Source organism: Schistocerca nitens, chromosome 8, assembly GCF_023898315.1.
Source record: "Schistocerca nitens isolate TAMUIC-IGC-003100 chromosome 8, iqSchNite1.1, whole genome shotgun sequence".
Taxonomy (NCBI): Eukaryota; Metazoa; Arthropoda; class Insecta; order Orthoptera; family Acrididae; genus Schistocerca; species Schistocerca nitens.
This window is the reverse complement of record NC_064621.1, coordinates 19,376,165-19,393,386: the sequence shown is the minus strand read 5'-3', so window position 1 is coordinate 19,393,386 and position 17,222 is coordinate 19,376,165.

Sequence of the window (17,222 nt, the reverse complement as noted above, 5' to 3'; positions counted from 1 at the left end):
CAGGATTCGAACCTGCGACCGTAGCAGTCGCACGGTTCCGGACTGCGCGCCTAGAACAGCGAGACCACCGCGGCCGGCCGTGGTTAAAAGCTGAGTTAAAGTTAAGCAGGGCTCTGGGTCGAGTAATGAGTCGGAACTTCTTGTTTCTCCTGTTTTAATTTAATGGCAGCCAGGGCTGGATTCCAGGCGGCACTTAATTGAAAACCTGCATCCCTAATGATAAGATTGTGCGCCGTACGAATGTGTATGACCTCCTTAAGAATACAGTCCCAGAAAGGTGGCACTGAGGATATAACTTTAGTCTTCTCGTAAAATATGCCGTGCCCCGTGTTCAGACTGCGTTCCGCTACCGCTTATTTATCATGCAGCCCCAGGCGTGTATGGCGATGGTGTTAATGTGCTCGGACGGTTCAGCATGTCTGCCCTATATAAGATTTTCCACACTGGTATGGGATCTTACCACATCTACTAAGGCCAAGGCCATCTTTGACCGCAAATAAGAAATTCCTCAATTTCACTGCTGGCCAAAAAACATACTTGTTGTCATTGTTGGCCATACAAATCCGTACGGCGGACAATCTTATCAAAAGGGATGCAGGTTTTCCATTAAATGTGGCTTGGAATCCAGCTCTGACTGTCATAAAATCAAAACTGTAGGAAAAAAGAGCATCAGATTCATTGCATCGCAAAAAAGCCTGACAAAAGCCAGACGGACCGGACATACAGACTGACGAAAAAAATTGGCAACACCGAAAAATAATTAATGTTGGGCAATGAAATTTCTGGAATATATTTGTGGAGGTAACACATATTTAGTGATGAACATTGCAAGAAGATAAGTTAATGTAAGTACGAGATTAGCCACTGCAAATGTGAAATGCAGGTACATTAACAACCGGTGTAGCCACCGGAATGTTGAATACAAACATCCAAACGTGCATGCGTTGTGTCGTAGAGGTGTCGGATTTAGGTTTGTGAGATGGAGTTTCATGCCTGTTACCCTCGGTCGGGCGATGCAGGAACGGTTAATGCTGGTTGAGAACCGCGCTGGAGGTCTCGTGCGATGATGTCCCGCATGTGTGTTCTATTGGAGACAAGATTTGGTGACCGAGCAGGTCAAGGCGACATGTTGACATTCTGCAGAGCATGTTAGGTTACAACAGCGATGTGTGGGCGTGCCTTATCGTGTTGGATAATGGAATGTTGGTCACGAACTGCAGCATAACAGACCGTATTACCAGACTGACGTACAATTTTGCCGTCAAGGTGCGTGGGATAACCACAAGGGTGCTCCTGCCGTCACACGAAATCGCACCCCAGATCGTAACTCCAGTCGTAGCTTCAGTGTGTTTAGCACGCAGACAGGTTAGTTGCGGGCCCTCGACTGACCTGTTTCTGTCCAACGCATGGCCATCATTGGCACCGAGGCAGAACCAGCTTTCACCAGACCTCCACCCTGCCCTCGAATGAGCTCTCGCTTGACACCACTGAAGACGCTAATGGCGACGGTTGTGGGGTCAGTGGAGTGCCTGACTCGGAGCTGTCCTCGGAGCAGCCTGTTAGTAACAGTTCGTGACGTAACTGTGGCGCCAGCTGCGGTGCGGTGCGCCGAGCACGACGCTCCTCGCTCTGGACAGGGGCGCGTGGCCGCCCGGAGCCACCACTGTCAGCAATCGAGTTCAGTGGCTACATTCCTGCCAAGTCTTTGTGCAGTATCGCAGAACACATATCCGGCTTCTCGTAGCCCCATTACACAACCTCGTTCAAACCTTTGAGGTGCTGATGATGGCGTCTTTGTCGCCTTAAAGGCATTCCTGACTAACGTGGTTCACCACGTCCGATCTCAAAAGTGGCTAACGCTCACGACTGTTGCAGCGTCTGTTTAAAGTAAACCTGATGTGTGTCCTCATAGTTACGCTGCCAGCACCACAGTTATATAGTGGCGCGAAATTTGAATAGGCATCATCTTTCAGATGTCGCACAACTTCTTCTTGGTGTTGTGATTCTTTTCCGTGATTGTGTTTGGCCGGACACCCAGTAGCGCCAGGTGCGGCTATCGGCAGACGGCACGGAGGCGCGCAGCGTCGCGTCGCACTGCTGTGGAGTGGCGACGGCAGCGACTGGGCTGTCCAGCTGCGCCGAGGCGCCCGCAGTCACACCGTGGACCCAGGCCGGATGGATCTTATCACTGCAGCAGCGGTATCTGTACGCACGAGCAGGGCAGGCAGGAAGGTGCTTGCCCGCACAAGCGAAGGCAGCTGAGCAGCTGCACCGGCCTGGGATCGAGCTACAGGTCACTAGCTGGCCCACCGGCTCGAGGGCGCCAAGTCCACAACACGAGCAGGAGGACCACAGCTGACAGCGACACAAGCCGGAGGCGCAGTCTAATCCATACTTGTAGTCCGTCGTAGGTTCCCCCTAGGAGCTGGTGGCTAGCAGATTGCAATCGGTACCTCTGAAAAGAAGTGAGGAGTACTTATTTATTCGGTCTTGTTCCGTCCTTTTTTCTGCTAGAGCATTGGTTTCTGTCATGTGATCCATAACAGAACAATTGCTCGGACGTGAAGCAGTCAGCTCACCCACGTCGCAGAGACTCTGCCTAACTGCCGGGTCAGTGCTACTACGCATCTGCCCCCCCCCCCCCCCCCCCCGTTTGTCCGCACCGTGTGGTAACCGCCTCGGCGCCTCCTCACAGACAGTTAGTCCTTGCTATACGATCAGACTGCTCCTTATGTAAATCCGCCTGGCCAGCTTGAACTGACATGCTTACGCAACCTCTTGCATTAGCCCAGGAAGGTGTATTAATTTCGCTCAGCCGTGCCCAGTAAACTTTTTGTGGCGACACAGCTCGTAACTAATTTCTAACATAGCTTTATGCTCTACCTGACCTACAGGTGACTCACAATTTATGAAAAAATACTTTCTGCAGTTTTAGTTACGGTTTTCAGCGATGCTTTTCCATTTTGTGCAGTTGTTCCATCATCGTTATCTGCCTTTCCTTGAGGTTTTAATTTATATTTATACGGTTCCCTGCACATTATGTTATGTCTGTCACGGTGTTAAAATGCATCATAAAAGAATGAAAGATGCTTAAGCACCATGTATACTCGACTCTCCTAAGAGTAGTCCGGCACATTTTCTTTGGTGCTTCACGACAGATTTGCATTTAGGTTTTTGCATTGTGTTGATCGTCAGCCCAGACAAATTCTGCTCATGATACGTTTCTTGCGTCGCCTAATGTAAACGGAAAATGTCCGTTTGTTCTTGTTACTACTTTCTTTAAGTGGAATTTAATGCGACTTTCGCAAAGAGTCTAGCGCAATACCTGTCAACAGCTGCGGCAAAACACTGAGAATAGCAAGTGCCCCAGCAGCGACCGAATATCTCTGCTGCACGGCGGTATATACGGCAGAAAGACAGCGTGGCGCGGACCGAAGTGGGGAAGTTGGGCGGCGAAGACGTGCCTGACTACTTTTTAGAGCTGTGACAAGTTGTTGAGGACGTGTTGTTAAGCCGAGTATCCCACTCGACTAATCTGCGATGGTTCTTGAAAAATCCCACTAAAAAAATTGCTGACGAGGGGCATACCGACGTATTCCATTGACACATGGCGTTGCAGGAACTACCTGATGAGCATCATTTGTTTCAGCTCATACTATCTACACAACGCAAAAACTAAACTGCAATCATCTTCTGAAACACCAGACAAAATATGCCTGATGACTCTTACGAGTGATGTCTGACACATCCAGAACACATACTCTCAAGTCTGTCACATAAGGAATGCTTGACACCCAAGGGGGTGGGTGGTGGGGGGTGGGGGGTGGGGGGGGAAGGAGACAAATAGCACCATTAGGGCATTGTGCTGCCTAAATATTGGCGGAATTGTGGAATAGACACTCCTCTGCTCCCTTTGTCGTGTAAATAGAGACTCTCCTCCCCTCCCCCCACCCCAAATCAGGTTTTGCATGGGCATTCTTAATCGGAATGAGACCATTCGATGGGCAACCACTCTCCCAACAAAACACATTTCGCTGTGGTGGCACGTGGTAACAGAAAATGGTAAAATATAGTATGTAGTAGACACTCTCAGCAGCACATTACAAGGAATTTATCGACGATCGATTTAGGATCACCAACTTCCATTATCAAGTGTTCTACAAAAATCAAAAATCTGAACACATAAATCAAATTTTAAAAGAAATCTACTTACATATTCGAACTGGCAAAAATCTTTAAAACATTGATGAACCCACCTTGGTCTTACATGCTATTTGAGTTCTGCATTTTATGTAATAACTACCATGATTATGGACTGGGTTTTCTCTACAAGTTCTTTGCAAAGACTCTGTGAATTCTTTGTTAAGTCGCTGTGACGAAGTGGTAGCTTCATCACTCGGTTTATGTGTGAGTAATTTACGAATTCTGTTATGAAAGTAAATTTCTCGTATAAGTTGCACATTTATATCTGTAATCTTAAATTTTGGCCTTTTGTAGGAAACTTAACAGTGGATGAATGTCATCCAAAGCCTGTCGTCAATAAACAGTAATATGTAAATGAAAACTGTGTACTACATACAACAACTCTATAGTTTAGATTTTGGATCGAAGTGTCTCTTCAACGATATTTTTTAAAAGACTCCTCAGGGGTACACATATCGCAGCCATACCTTGTGAAATTTTGTAGATGGTCAGCGTATTATAATCCCACGGGGTTTCGTGAACACTGAACGCGTTCACTGAATGAGCTACTAACTAGAGGAGAGGGAGATGGAGCCGTGGTTAACGCACTGCCCTCGTATGGGGGAGTAGCGCGAATGCAAATCCCCTGTGGCTGCCCTGAATCATAACTGTCCTAAGTCTTCTGTAACTATCACCTACATCTACATGATTACTCTGCAATTTACAGTTAATTATTTGACAGAGGATGAACGGAACGAGTTTCAGATTATTTCTCTGCCGTTCCACCTTGGAATAGCATGTGAGAAAAATAAACACCAGAATCTTTCCCTGCGAGCTCTGATTTCTACTTATCGAATGACGATAGTTATTTATCCCTATGTATGTGAGACTAAAAAAGTATATTGAGGCGTTAGGAGGAGAAAGCTGGTGACAGAAGTTTAGTGAAAAGATCTCACCGCAACGAAAAATGCCTTTCTTTTAACAACTGATATGACAGCTCAGTTGTATCCGCGACACTCTATCTCCTACTTCGAGATAATTTACAACGAGCTGCCCTCGTCAAAACTTTTTCGATGTCTGCTGTCAGTTCTATCTGGTAGTACAGAAGAAGACGGAAAAGTGTAGTGGACGGAGTTTCTTTAGTAAATTTGCTTCAGCTGCTAAGTGTTCTACCAATAAAACGTTTCCCCAATACATGTTCTACACAATCTTGCTGGTCCCACGACATTATGTCATGGTTCCAATTTAGTATCTAGGCATTTAGTTGGTTTGCCGTTTACCGTAATTTAACGGATTTTTTTTAATACTAATGTGGAGAACTTTACACTTTTAAATGCTCACGGTCAAGAGTCACTACATTTTGTGTAACTCATTTTGAAATTCGGTTTGGTCATCAATTTTATCTAGTCTAAATCACTTTGTAATTCGTTTTGATTTTTTGTTTAGTAAACGGTGAACTATGGCGTCGTCTGCAAACAATCTAAGAAGACTGTTGTCTCCTAAATCTTTTATGTAGACTAAGATGAGGCTAAGGCCAGCCGTAACATCGGAGTCTAGCATTTTGAAAAATAGTTCATCAAGAAGGGCAAACAATTATTCCTATGCCACACGGTAGCTGAACAAACGCCCTGCTTCTGACGACTATATAGGTGGAGCAGATAGTGATCAGTTTCCTCCTCTGTAGTGGCGACAGTTCAAGGCAGACATTTCCAGGCGTAGGTCCTCTCGGGTCAGGCACGGCGATTTCGTGAGCGAGGCCGTCACGTGAGGAACTGCGCTGGAGCACTCTTCAGTTTCGCGTCGGTTCGAGACGAGCGGCCACGTCCCACGCCTCCGTGGGGACAGGTCTGCCGCAGCCTGACGTGAGCTCTCCGGGCAGTGTCCTGCCTGCGTGTCGGGGAAGAGCCACTGACACCATCTCGCCGGGTCGACGACAGCAGGTGGCGTCAGAAAGTGGGAAGGGCGGAGGGGGGCTGACGTCTGGCCCGCTCGTTATTAGGGTCGTCAGCTGGCGTGGGGTGGCACCTGCTGCACCGGCTGGCTGGCGCACTGTCGGACTCACAGGAACCAGCGTGACAGGGTGTGGCTCACTTCTGAGCAAATGTGCCTAGCAGAAAAAGCTTCAGTAAAGTGTACTTTTCAATCACTCTTGTCCCTTGTTGAAGGCAGGTGGATCCAAAGCTCACTGTTCAGTATGATAACAGTATATATATTTCGCGATGGTCAGTAGTTAGATGTTAAAAAGTAAAGTCGAATGGTATGAGTGGCTGGGAGACCTCGAAGGCATCTTTCCTTCCCAAAGTACGAGAGCCGTGTGTGTAACCGTATCTGTCGAGGGTAGATGATTGTGGTGGCGATGGATAGTGCAGTGTCGTGTTCGTGCTGGAGGTGATGAGGGAAGATAGAAGGTGAAACTCGGTGACGGCTCACAGCCCATTCTCGAAGAGCACCGAGGGTGCCGCCTAGCCTGACGTCCCCACCCGACGGACGGATCACCACCGACAGCATCGCATGCCCTCACTTCACGAAGCACTGCAGAGGGGTTTTGAATTTAGTCCAGGACACTGGCGCAAAGACTGGTGATGAGCTCTTTACGTCATCGCCCCTCCTTTCCATTTGTCGTAAAGCCAAAGGGAAAATTATCAACAGCACTTGACGTATCCGCACGGTCACGCGTCCAAGTACTGGCCACGGCCGACGGTGCGTAACTTCGGTGACCTGACGTGAACCGTCGTATCCACCTTGGCACGGCCGTCAGTTGATGAAAAATCTTCAATAAGTGCGTGGCTGTAAAACTTAGAGTGCTTCGTTGTTAGTTTCACTAATAATGGTTTTAGTTCCTTTCGATTAAGCGGAAATTGTTTTGACATTAACGCTTCAGTATTTTTCTGAAGGATTCAAAGCAGTCGCCACTGAGTTTAGGTAAGTTATCCTAAAGATCTAATAACTGTATCTTAAATATTTCAACAAATATGAAAGCACCCGAACGCTCTGATAAATCCCTTTCAGAATAAATGTGTAGACTTTCACGGCCATTGTCAATTTGAACGAAATTCTTTAGACATTTTCAAATACTGAAACAGCTACGAAATCGACATTTGGATTTTCCTTTACACAGGTCCTTTTCTGGACGACGAAATGAGAGAAATCGTCCTTTTTGCAGGCTGATAGGACTTTTTCTACGCGACGTTCATCATTCGAATAGAAATGGTGAAAGCGAGTTGTGTAAATTTTGAGAACTCGTCTTCAATAATCTTCCATCCGTAGCCGAGCCTGTGCGGTGGAGCTCGACTCGGAAGTAAGTCGGTTCAAACCCTGACGGAGGAAAATTTTCACTGCCAGTATTTGGTCGGCAAGGGCAAGACGGATGGTGGCCTAAAGTTCCTGGTCACTGGTCTTTGCGCCAATGTCCTGGATTAAATTCCAAGCGTCTCCGCAGTGTATCAGGAAATGAGGGTATGTGACACTGTTCAAACTCATCCGTCTGCCCGTCGGATGGAGACGTTATGCTCGGCAGATCCCTTCGTGCTTTTCGAAAGGAGTAGGGTATGTGGCGGCATCTGCTTTCTCTCTCCCTCCCTTCCTTTCATCCATAACAACACTAACCAACGCTACGCTATGCAAGGTACATGGTATAGATTCACAACTGACGCTTCCTGGCAGGTGGAGGAATTCGAAGGCAAACAGCTTTCAATAAGAACTTGCCACGAGCAGCAAAAATGTGCTCCACTACACTAATTCCTTGCGTATGGCACCATTGGACTTTCTGTATTCGAAAACCATTGTGCGACAGTTATGTTACCACCATCGTATATTATGTGTAGGGATAATGAGAATAAGATTAGAGACATCGGGACACGTACAGAGATATATAGAATATCATCTTTCATTCGCTCAGTGCAGTTAGAAAATAGATAATATTATTACTATTCACTCACTGCCATGTGGCTTTCGGAGAACTTGTGTACATCTAAAAGTAGGCTTCCGCGGCCATTGTCAGAGTCAGTAAAATCTGGGTTTGTGACCGCATTGTCAATATGTAAAACTAACGACGTTTCAAAACATCCTGAAGAAGTTCACTTGTAACAGTGACCGAAACGTCGGTAGTTTTACATATTGCAATACTTGTGTAAACGTACAGTGATGGAAATACATCAGGAACTTTGTCTTCTCTCTGTCACACACAATACCCCGAGGTTCGTACCCTAGAATTTGACCGCAGCAAGACGGTCGAAACATTGGTTTTACAGTTATTTTAATGTTTGAAAATGCAAACGAATCTTTTATGTGTGCCGCTTATCAGCAGCACAAACGAGAGCAAAAAAAAAAAAAAAATACATATCCTCAACAATTTGAATCCGTTTCTCTGTGGCAGAATGCCTAAAGTTCGTCTTTTGTCCTTGCGTCGAAGTCTCCATTCTGAAGGCCGTGCTACCCGCTCTACGGTGACACCTGTTGGCATACTCCGCTCACGGATCTGTGCGTCCCTGAGGACGCTGCCGTCACCTCGTTAAAGTGATATACAAATATCGCACGGGCCAATACATTTCTCCAAATAGAGTACGGCTGCTGTGTTAAAGTGATATACAAATACCACGGGGCGCAATACATTTCTCCAAATACAGAATGGCAGCTGTGTTTGTTTCTACTTCTGTTTAAATTTGGTTGAACAACGTATTTGAAGAAGTACTTTCCAGCAGACGATGGTGATGTCACAGAACCTTCGTTAAAGCACGTACTGCAATCGTTGCATATGTGTAGTGGGCGTCAGAATAAGCGTCGCACTTACAACTGTTCATCGACTTACAGTATGTGGCATTTGACGGTAGCAGTCATGAATGGAAACACAATTATTATATGGATCAAACCTTTTACACTTTTGCTAAAGGGTCCAAAAGAAATGTGGTTGCTAGAAGTCGTTTATTATTTTTGAATCGTTTGCAGTACTTTGAAAAGTTCGGTTTTCGAAAAATACCTACAGTCACGTCATTGACGAAGTATTATAGATTCATGTAATTATTTCCTATTGGCATATGTTTTCTAAAACTTAATGTTAAGAAATTCATGACTAGATTACGTTTTTGATTTTTAGCAATTATATACAACCGCTAGCTCACAGGAAGTTCCGTACCTAAAGACTGGAAAATTGCTCAAGTCACACAAATACCCAAAAAAGGGAAGTAGGACTAATCCGCTGAATTACAGGCTCATATCACTAACGTCGATTTGCGTTAGGTTCAAATGGCTCTGAGCACTATGGGACTTAACTTCTGAGGTCATCAGTCCCCTAGAACTTAGAACTACTTAAACCTAATTAACCTAAGGACATCACACATATCCATGCCCGTGGCAGGATTCGAACCTGCGACCGTAGCGGTCTCGCGGTTCCAGACTGTAGCGCCTAGAACCGCTCGGCCACCCCGGACGGCATTTGCGTTAGGGTTTTGGAACATATACTGTGTTCTAATATTGTGAAGTACCTCGAAGAAAACTATTTATTGACATAGTCAGCACGGATTCAGAAAGTATCGTTCTTGTGAAACACAAGTAGCTCTTTATACTCATGAAGTAATGAGTGATAACGACAGGGGATGTCAAACTGATTCCATATTTTTAGATTTACAGAAGGCTTTCTACACCGTTCCTCACAAGCGTCTTCTAACCAAACTGTGTGCCTACGGAATATCGGCTGAGTTGTGCGACTGGATTCGTGATTTCCTGACATACAAGTCACAGTTCGTAGTAACGGACGGAAAGTCATAGAGTAAAACAGAAGTAATATTCGGCACTCCCCAAGAAAGTATTATAGGCCCTCTAGTGTTCGTGATCTATATTAACGACATATTAGACAATCTGAGATTGTCTGCAGATGATGCTGTCATCTACCGTCTTGTAAAGTCATCAGGTGACCAAAAGGAATTGCAGAATGAACTAGGTAAAATATCTGTATGGTGCGAAAAGTGGCAATTGACCCTGAATAAATAAAAGTTGAAGTTAGTGACATGAGTACTAAAAGAAATCCACTAAATTTCGATTACGTGATAAGTCACACAACTCTGAAGGCTGTAAACTGGGCTAAATACTTAGGGAATACAATTAAAAATAACCTAAATTGGAACGATCACGTAGATAATGTTGTGGGTAGAGCAATCCGAAACATTCTGTTGGCACCCACCTACATAGGGAGAAATGGAGAAATGATCATTGCGATAAAATAAGAGAAATCAGGGCTTCCACAGAAAAATTTAAGTGCTCGTTTTTCCCGCGCGCCGTTCGAGAGTGGAACGGTAGAGAGACAGCTTGAAGGTGATTCATTAAACCCTCTGCCAGGCACTTTATTGTGAATAGCAGAGTAATCACGTAGATGTTGATGAAGGGCTGGCGGTGAGTCCCGACTCACCCCATCGAGTATATGTGGGATGTGTTTGGCAGACGAGCGGTCGTGTTCGTGGTCTTCGTGTACCACCACAGACACTCCGAGAACTGTCACGGGCTCTCACAGAAGAATGAGAAGGGACACCGCAGTGTGATCTCCGTAGAGTTATACGGAGCATCTACGTAGGTGTCTGGCAGTGATAAGCGCTGGCTAAGGGCATACACGTTACTGAAGTTCTCAAAGTCCAATGAAAAGCACCGACGATGCCCGGGTGAATGGTAGTTCGCACTTTGTTTTCGACACCTGTCGAACATTTCAGTTCTTTTTTATGCAAACGATAGAGGATTTGATGATGTTTTGTTGTGTTATTAATTTGTGACAGATAAAGGCGTAATTTGGTAACATACACAGTCCTCAATCGTTGCTTAATGGAGTACGTCAGACGCCAGTTCGCCAATGTCTCCGAGTACATTTCACGCCACTGTGTACCAGCAGTATTCTCATCCGAACAGTTCGCTTTTCGGTTCATTGTACCACACTCAGGACAAAGACGGCCTCTGTGGGCTCCGCACATTTGTCGGAAGCTATTTTGGGAAAGCTATAAATCGCGCTCAGGCGAGTGAGGTGTGGGTTTGCCGATTACGGCGCGGCCTCGGCTGTGCGAGCGTTTGAACTAAACGAAGCACCGCCGGCGATGACGCGGGCGGGCGCGGCCGCGCACGTGATCGGCAGGCGCGATCGCCGGCCGCCGCCGCCGCCCACGCGCCGCGCCGCAGCGGGGGAGGGGCAGGCGAACCCGCTACAAGTACACCAGCTGCCCCTCTCGAGCACTGGACTCGTTTGGTGGATGGCAACTCTCACCAGATGTAGTTAAATGCTAGCTTATGCTTCTCACAAACATTAATAAAACATGTATTACTGTTGTGTACGACTTCGAACGCAACGTAAGGAGAGATGGGTTGCAGAATGGTGCGGCGACTGTTGGCGTAGGAAAGCTGGACAGGAGCAGAAATGATCAGCGAACGTAGTAAACAGAAGTTTGCTTAACTTATATCAATACAAACAATACAAGAAGAATTAGTGTCGGGCTATCAGAATGTCAACAAGGATGAAGCACGACGACGGTGTAGTGGTGTAGTGGTTCCCACTGCAAGTGGAGCAGAGCGGCTGCCAGCGGCCGTCCTGTGTCGCGGTGGCAGAGGGCGCTCGTGGTGCACAGCCCTGGGGGTGTGGCTCGGTGGGCGCGCACCACTGGCTCAATCCGATCCCGCATGGCCACCAACGTAACGATGCCCAAGCATGGTACTGATACGTCATACCACACTTACCACCTTTCAAGGCATGTTCAGGGTACCAAATCGTGGAGATAATGTTCTGAATATTTATTACTAGAGGCGCACGGTCATTGTGTCAAGCAGTGCAATCCTCTACAGTTATAAGTGTGTTGCCTTGAGGTCTCCTCTATTTACTTGATGTACCGCTGTGTTTTAGATGATGCTTCTGTAGAGTCTCGGATGGTTTTCGGTGAATGGAGACTATTTTGAGCTGTGGCAGAGATTTTGAAATTATAGGGAAACGAACAAAGGTAAACGAGGCCTCTATTCTGCAACATTTCGACAAGGTTGTTGAGTCAGCTAAAACTATAAACACATTTCATTAATACATACATATAGGGGGTGTCTGTTCTTTCCGACACGTTCGAAAAAATAGATACCTTACGTGATCCAACGGCTTTACAAATACTTATTCAAAGGTTTCAGTGACGTTAGACGCATTTGGGCGTTGAAATGAATCTATGGTAACTTGTGAAAAATTGTGCTGCTAACTCCAGCAGTCGCCTTAACCGCCTCGAGCACGCGAGCACCCTTCCCATCCGATCCAAATTACTAGCCTGTTACACACTACTAGCGCCACCTGCCCAAGAGCCTCTTATTCACCATTTCGGATTCCCACAAGAGACAGGGCTTGGTGTTCATCTGCACTGAAAGAATGTTTTTTTGCTCGTCTGTTCTTTCAGACACGACCTCTTGCGGATATCCGAAATGGGGATAGGTGGCGCTACGCGGGTAGTGTGTAATAGGCTGGGAATACCGGTCAGATCGTAAGCGTGATCGGACGGCCGAAGCTGTTAAGGTGACTGCTCGCGTGAAGGGGAGATCCAGGTTCGAGCGCAGAGCCGGCACAAATTTTCGGCTGGAACCATTGATTCATTTCAATGCCCAAATGAGGATACGTCACTGAAAACCTTTGAATAAACATTCGTTTCATTCCAATGCAGACGACTTCTTTGATTTTACAGATGCTGCTGAAACGTTGTTATTTATGTAGGCTGTAAGATCTCTCAATGCAGTATGATAAAAGTGCTCATACTCATCCATCTCTAACAGCTATTAAATATTCTTACTCTGAAAAAGGAGAATGGAAAGATTTCAGTGTATTCAAAAGAGAAAAGATCGTGGCAAATGTATGCCTTGCCGTACTCAATATGAAAGACCAACCATGTTTTCACACGTATCTTAAAGAAATAAAATTGCAACATATACACTGAGACACGTCAGACTCCCATAAAAATAACAACAGTCCATCTATTAGCGCGATACAATCTCTTTTTTCTAGTCATATTTGTACAGTAAGTTGCGTGTGCGATGAGGAGGAAAACTGTGAATACTGCATTAGAAACCTACTCTAACTTTAATGTTAAATACAAGTGATTTTTGCGTTCAGCTTTGGTGTGCTCGAAATATTATGGCTGAGAATTATTTTTAATAACACTGTATTTCGTTTTTCGCTGTCTTGGCCCTCGTAATACAAACTGTCACTACAAACGAATTTCTCAGACCAGGCATTTCTACAATTATCAGTGTCTCGCACCAACAGCAGCTTCTTGTCCCAGTCATCGGGAATTAAAGAGCGTAATATCGGACTGATATGTTTCATTTGGAAGGAACACATGTAATAGATTCAGTTGTTTCGCTTCATGTGAGTATACGAATAAGACGGCGGGTGTAGAGGTGGAGGAGTGGACGAAATTAGCGGGAGATAACAGTCGTTTATGATCCATTTAATACACTGGGCAGCGAGGAGTAATTATACGCACGAATGACCGACGTAAATAGCTTCTCAGGCACACGACCTGGGCAGAGCCACTGACCGTTGCGCTGTAAATTGGTTTTCGTTACGTTGCCTCGAATCGCAGGTACTGGGCGCTCGTTACCACGGCTGCCGGAATTGTTCTGCTGCTGCAGCGATCAGAAAACTGCCTCGTGAATCACAGCGCGCGTGACGGTCGAAAAAATCGATACGGCTTTCTTTTATGGCGAATATTAGAGCAGCAAGTTCTATAAAAAAATCAGGAAGTGGAAATATGAAGAACAAAACAAACGAATCAAGATGAATAGCAATTAATGAGAGAAATACAACTAGCACTTTAGCAGCGGTAACAAAGAATGCACTTTTCATACGAGACCTCTGGTGTTTGCGATTATTACATTCTAACGCACATTACCTTTTCCACATTCTTCAGCAACTGCTTCGTGCCAATGACGTTCAAAATCGGTTCAGTTCTCCGACAGTGTGTGCGAAAACTGCAGTGACGCGGAATTTCCTTGCAAATATTTTTTTTTACGGATGAAGTGCCATTTACAAAACCAGGGCAAATCATTCTTCCCAATATGTATTACTGTTGAGCGCAAACTCCATGCTGGTTAAAGTACTGGATAAACAACGAACTTGGTCTGTCAATGTATGGTGCAGGGTTTTAAGAATCGCATTATGGTTCCCAGTTTCGTTGATGGAACTCATAAGTAGCCCTAAGAACCTACAGTTCTCAACACATTCGTTGGTAGTCATTGGAAGACATCCTATTAGACATAAAGAAACGCGTGTGGTGTCAACAGGACGAGAGTAACGTCCATTCAGGACGGATAGTTGCATGCCTTCTTAACAGAACACTGGAGATGGTTGGAACTGTCGTTCGTGAAACACAAAATGGTGTGCACGCTCGCCACACTTAACACATTTGGATTTTTTATCTGGGCGGAAAATTAAAACAAGAGATCTACATGGAAACGCCGACAATTCCCGAAGACAATACAATTTCACATAACGCGTGTCTGTGTTAAGTCCAGATGAAATACAGCGAGCAGCAGGGTGTATCTGGAGTTGTTTTATAACATGTGTCAGTGCTCAAGGTGACATTTTGAACATTTCATATCGGAATAATAGTAACCGTACTTCAATTAAGTGTTTGCGTACATTTAATACAGTAGAGCAGATCCTTGTGGAACCTCCTCTGACAGCGGGAAGGTTTTTGTATCCCGCCTGGAAGGCGGTGCGGGAGTCTGCTCCTGTAAACTGAAGGGTAGGCCGAATGTAGGAAGTGAGTAGGAGCAGGAAAAGGTGAAATGCTTCGGTACTGCTGGTAGATTTTACAATTTTACCATAGTCAGAATTAGGATTACATTAGGCTTACTTAACTTTGCTGAGATGAGCACGTAGGTGCGATGCCTTACAGGTATCAGCGCTAACAGCTACTGGTAGTGGACAAACTACCATTGAAGTAGCTGAAGTAACAAAATCTGTAGTGACTCGCCCACTATGAAGATGGAACAATGTTGGTTGGTCGCCAGCTCGCGAACAGATGGGCTGAATGTGGAGCGGCGCCGGCTAGAGGGCGCCAACCTGAGAACTTGTACCTACGCCGTGGCATCGTAGCTATCGATACCACAAAAGCGATTTGAGGATCTCTTATACTGTAACTGTTTGATCGTGTTGCACACATAATATGTTGTTGAGCTTCTCGTCGAAAGCAATTTCAAATGCCACAGAAACAAGTGGATAGTTCCATAATAAATTCGGTGTCATAATTCGCCAGTTCTAAAAGTACGTCAAAATAATAATCACATTGTCCACCATAATTATAAAAAAAGTCACATCTATAGATTTAAACAGATAGAACTATTTACTCTTTTTTGTAGAAGTGTGCGGCTATTAAACTCCATATCATCCAGATCACGTTCCTGCGTTGAATGCCGTGGTTCCCCGGTGTGTCGAGTCTTGCGGGCGTCAGTGGGAGAAATTATACGTAATTCTCGGTAAAAATCAATGGAGAAACGGCGATGACTGTGAAGACTAGTAAGATGAATAGTGACTTTGTAAGGCGGGCATGTCATTTCGATTTCTGTCAGTTAAAGATGTTGTGCTCGTCAGAGAGAGAGCAAGTTATGTTATTGTTATACAGTCTGTGGTCTTGCTGTGGCACAGGCTTTGGCTCTGCGCAGTCTGATGCGTTCTTAGTTGCAGTGTGGTGGCAGGCGACCGACGTATTCAGTAGTGCTGTGTTGACTTGTGATTGCATCTGTTGTATGTAGAAAGATTTATGGAAAAGAAAACACAGCAGGGATGAATATGATGTATATATTCAAAGGCGAAAAGAATATAAATGTTGAATAACTTAAAAAAAAAGAAGTTTGAGTTAAGATTGCAGCAATGTGCAGCTACTTTGTCGGAATGATTATTGTCAGCTAGTTAACTATGTTGACTTGTTCAGAGTTGAGAGAAACACCACCCCACATCCCTGAGTCTCACATCAACATACAAACTGATTAAGCTGCTTCGTTTTTACAGCAATTCTCCGTTAACATTTTACCGTTTTAGATCATTGTTAACTTTGTTAAGCATGGTATTGTTCAGACCAATGTTATGTGTGAAGATCAGGGAAGTTTTACGCTGTTTTTATGTATAAATACTTCATTCTAAAATCGTTGTCTAGGAACATAATTTCATAGGAGTAGTTACTCCCCATCCCACTGTTTAAAGGAGATTTGTCATTACGCGTTATCACATTGCACTATATGGCATGCAACAGTTTTAATAGAGATTGGAAATTATAAAAAATAGAAATTTAGCTTAGCCGCTGCCTGTCTCCTGTTTGCTATTATGCTTTCGAGAAATATGCAACGATGTTGTCAAGACGCGTTGGGTGGCTTGCGGAGTATGAATGTAGATGTAGATGTAGATGAAGTGGAAATTTTGATTAGAGCCAAATAATTGTTTTACTTCAGTTGCGCATTTAATATAAAGACAAGTTGTATTCAGACCAGTTACAGTTCATTTCGAATTGGGTTCTGTTTAGTCAAAGGTTCATTTACGAGTTTAAGGTGGTTCAAAATGGCTCTGAGCACTATGCGGCTTAACTTCTGAGGTCATCAGTCGCCTAGAACTTAGAATTAATTAAACCTAACTAACCTAAGGACATCACTCACATCCATGCCCGAGGCAGGATTCGAACCTGCGACCGTAGCGGTCACTCTGTTCCAGACTGTAGCGCCTAGAACCGCACGGACACTCCGGCCGGCCGAGTTTAAAGTGGATAACAGTTTGTGAGTACGTAGTTTTGGTGATACGTAGACTTTTCGTAGATTGGGATGTAAATTTGGGCTAAATTCCATACAGGAACAAATAGTGGCAAACTTACAACTTACTTAAAAATAGACGCTGCGGAAGACAACACAAGTAGCGGAAATATTCTGCTATGTTGGCAGCAAGTTGGCACATTGTGGGTAGAGCAATACGTTTCCAGAAGTAAACTGCCGTAGGTACAGGAAACTCCCTCCAACAAAAGACCGCGAAGTATCCAAATACTGACTTGACAGGTATGAAAATG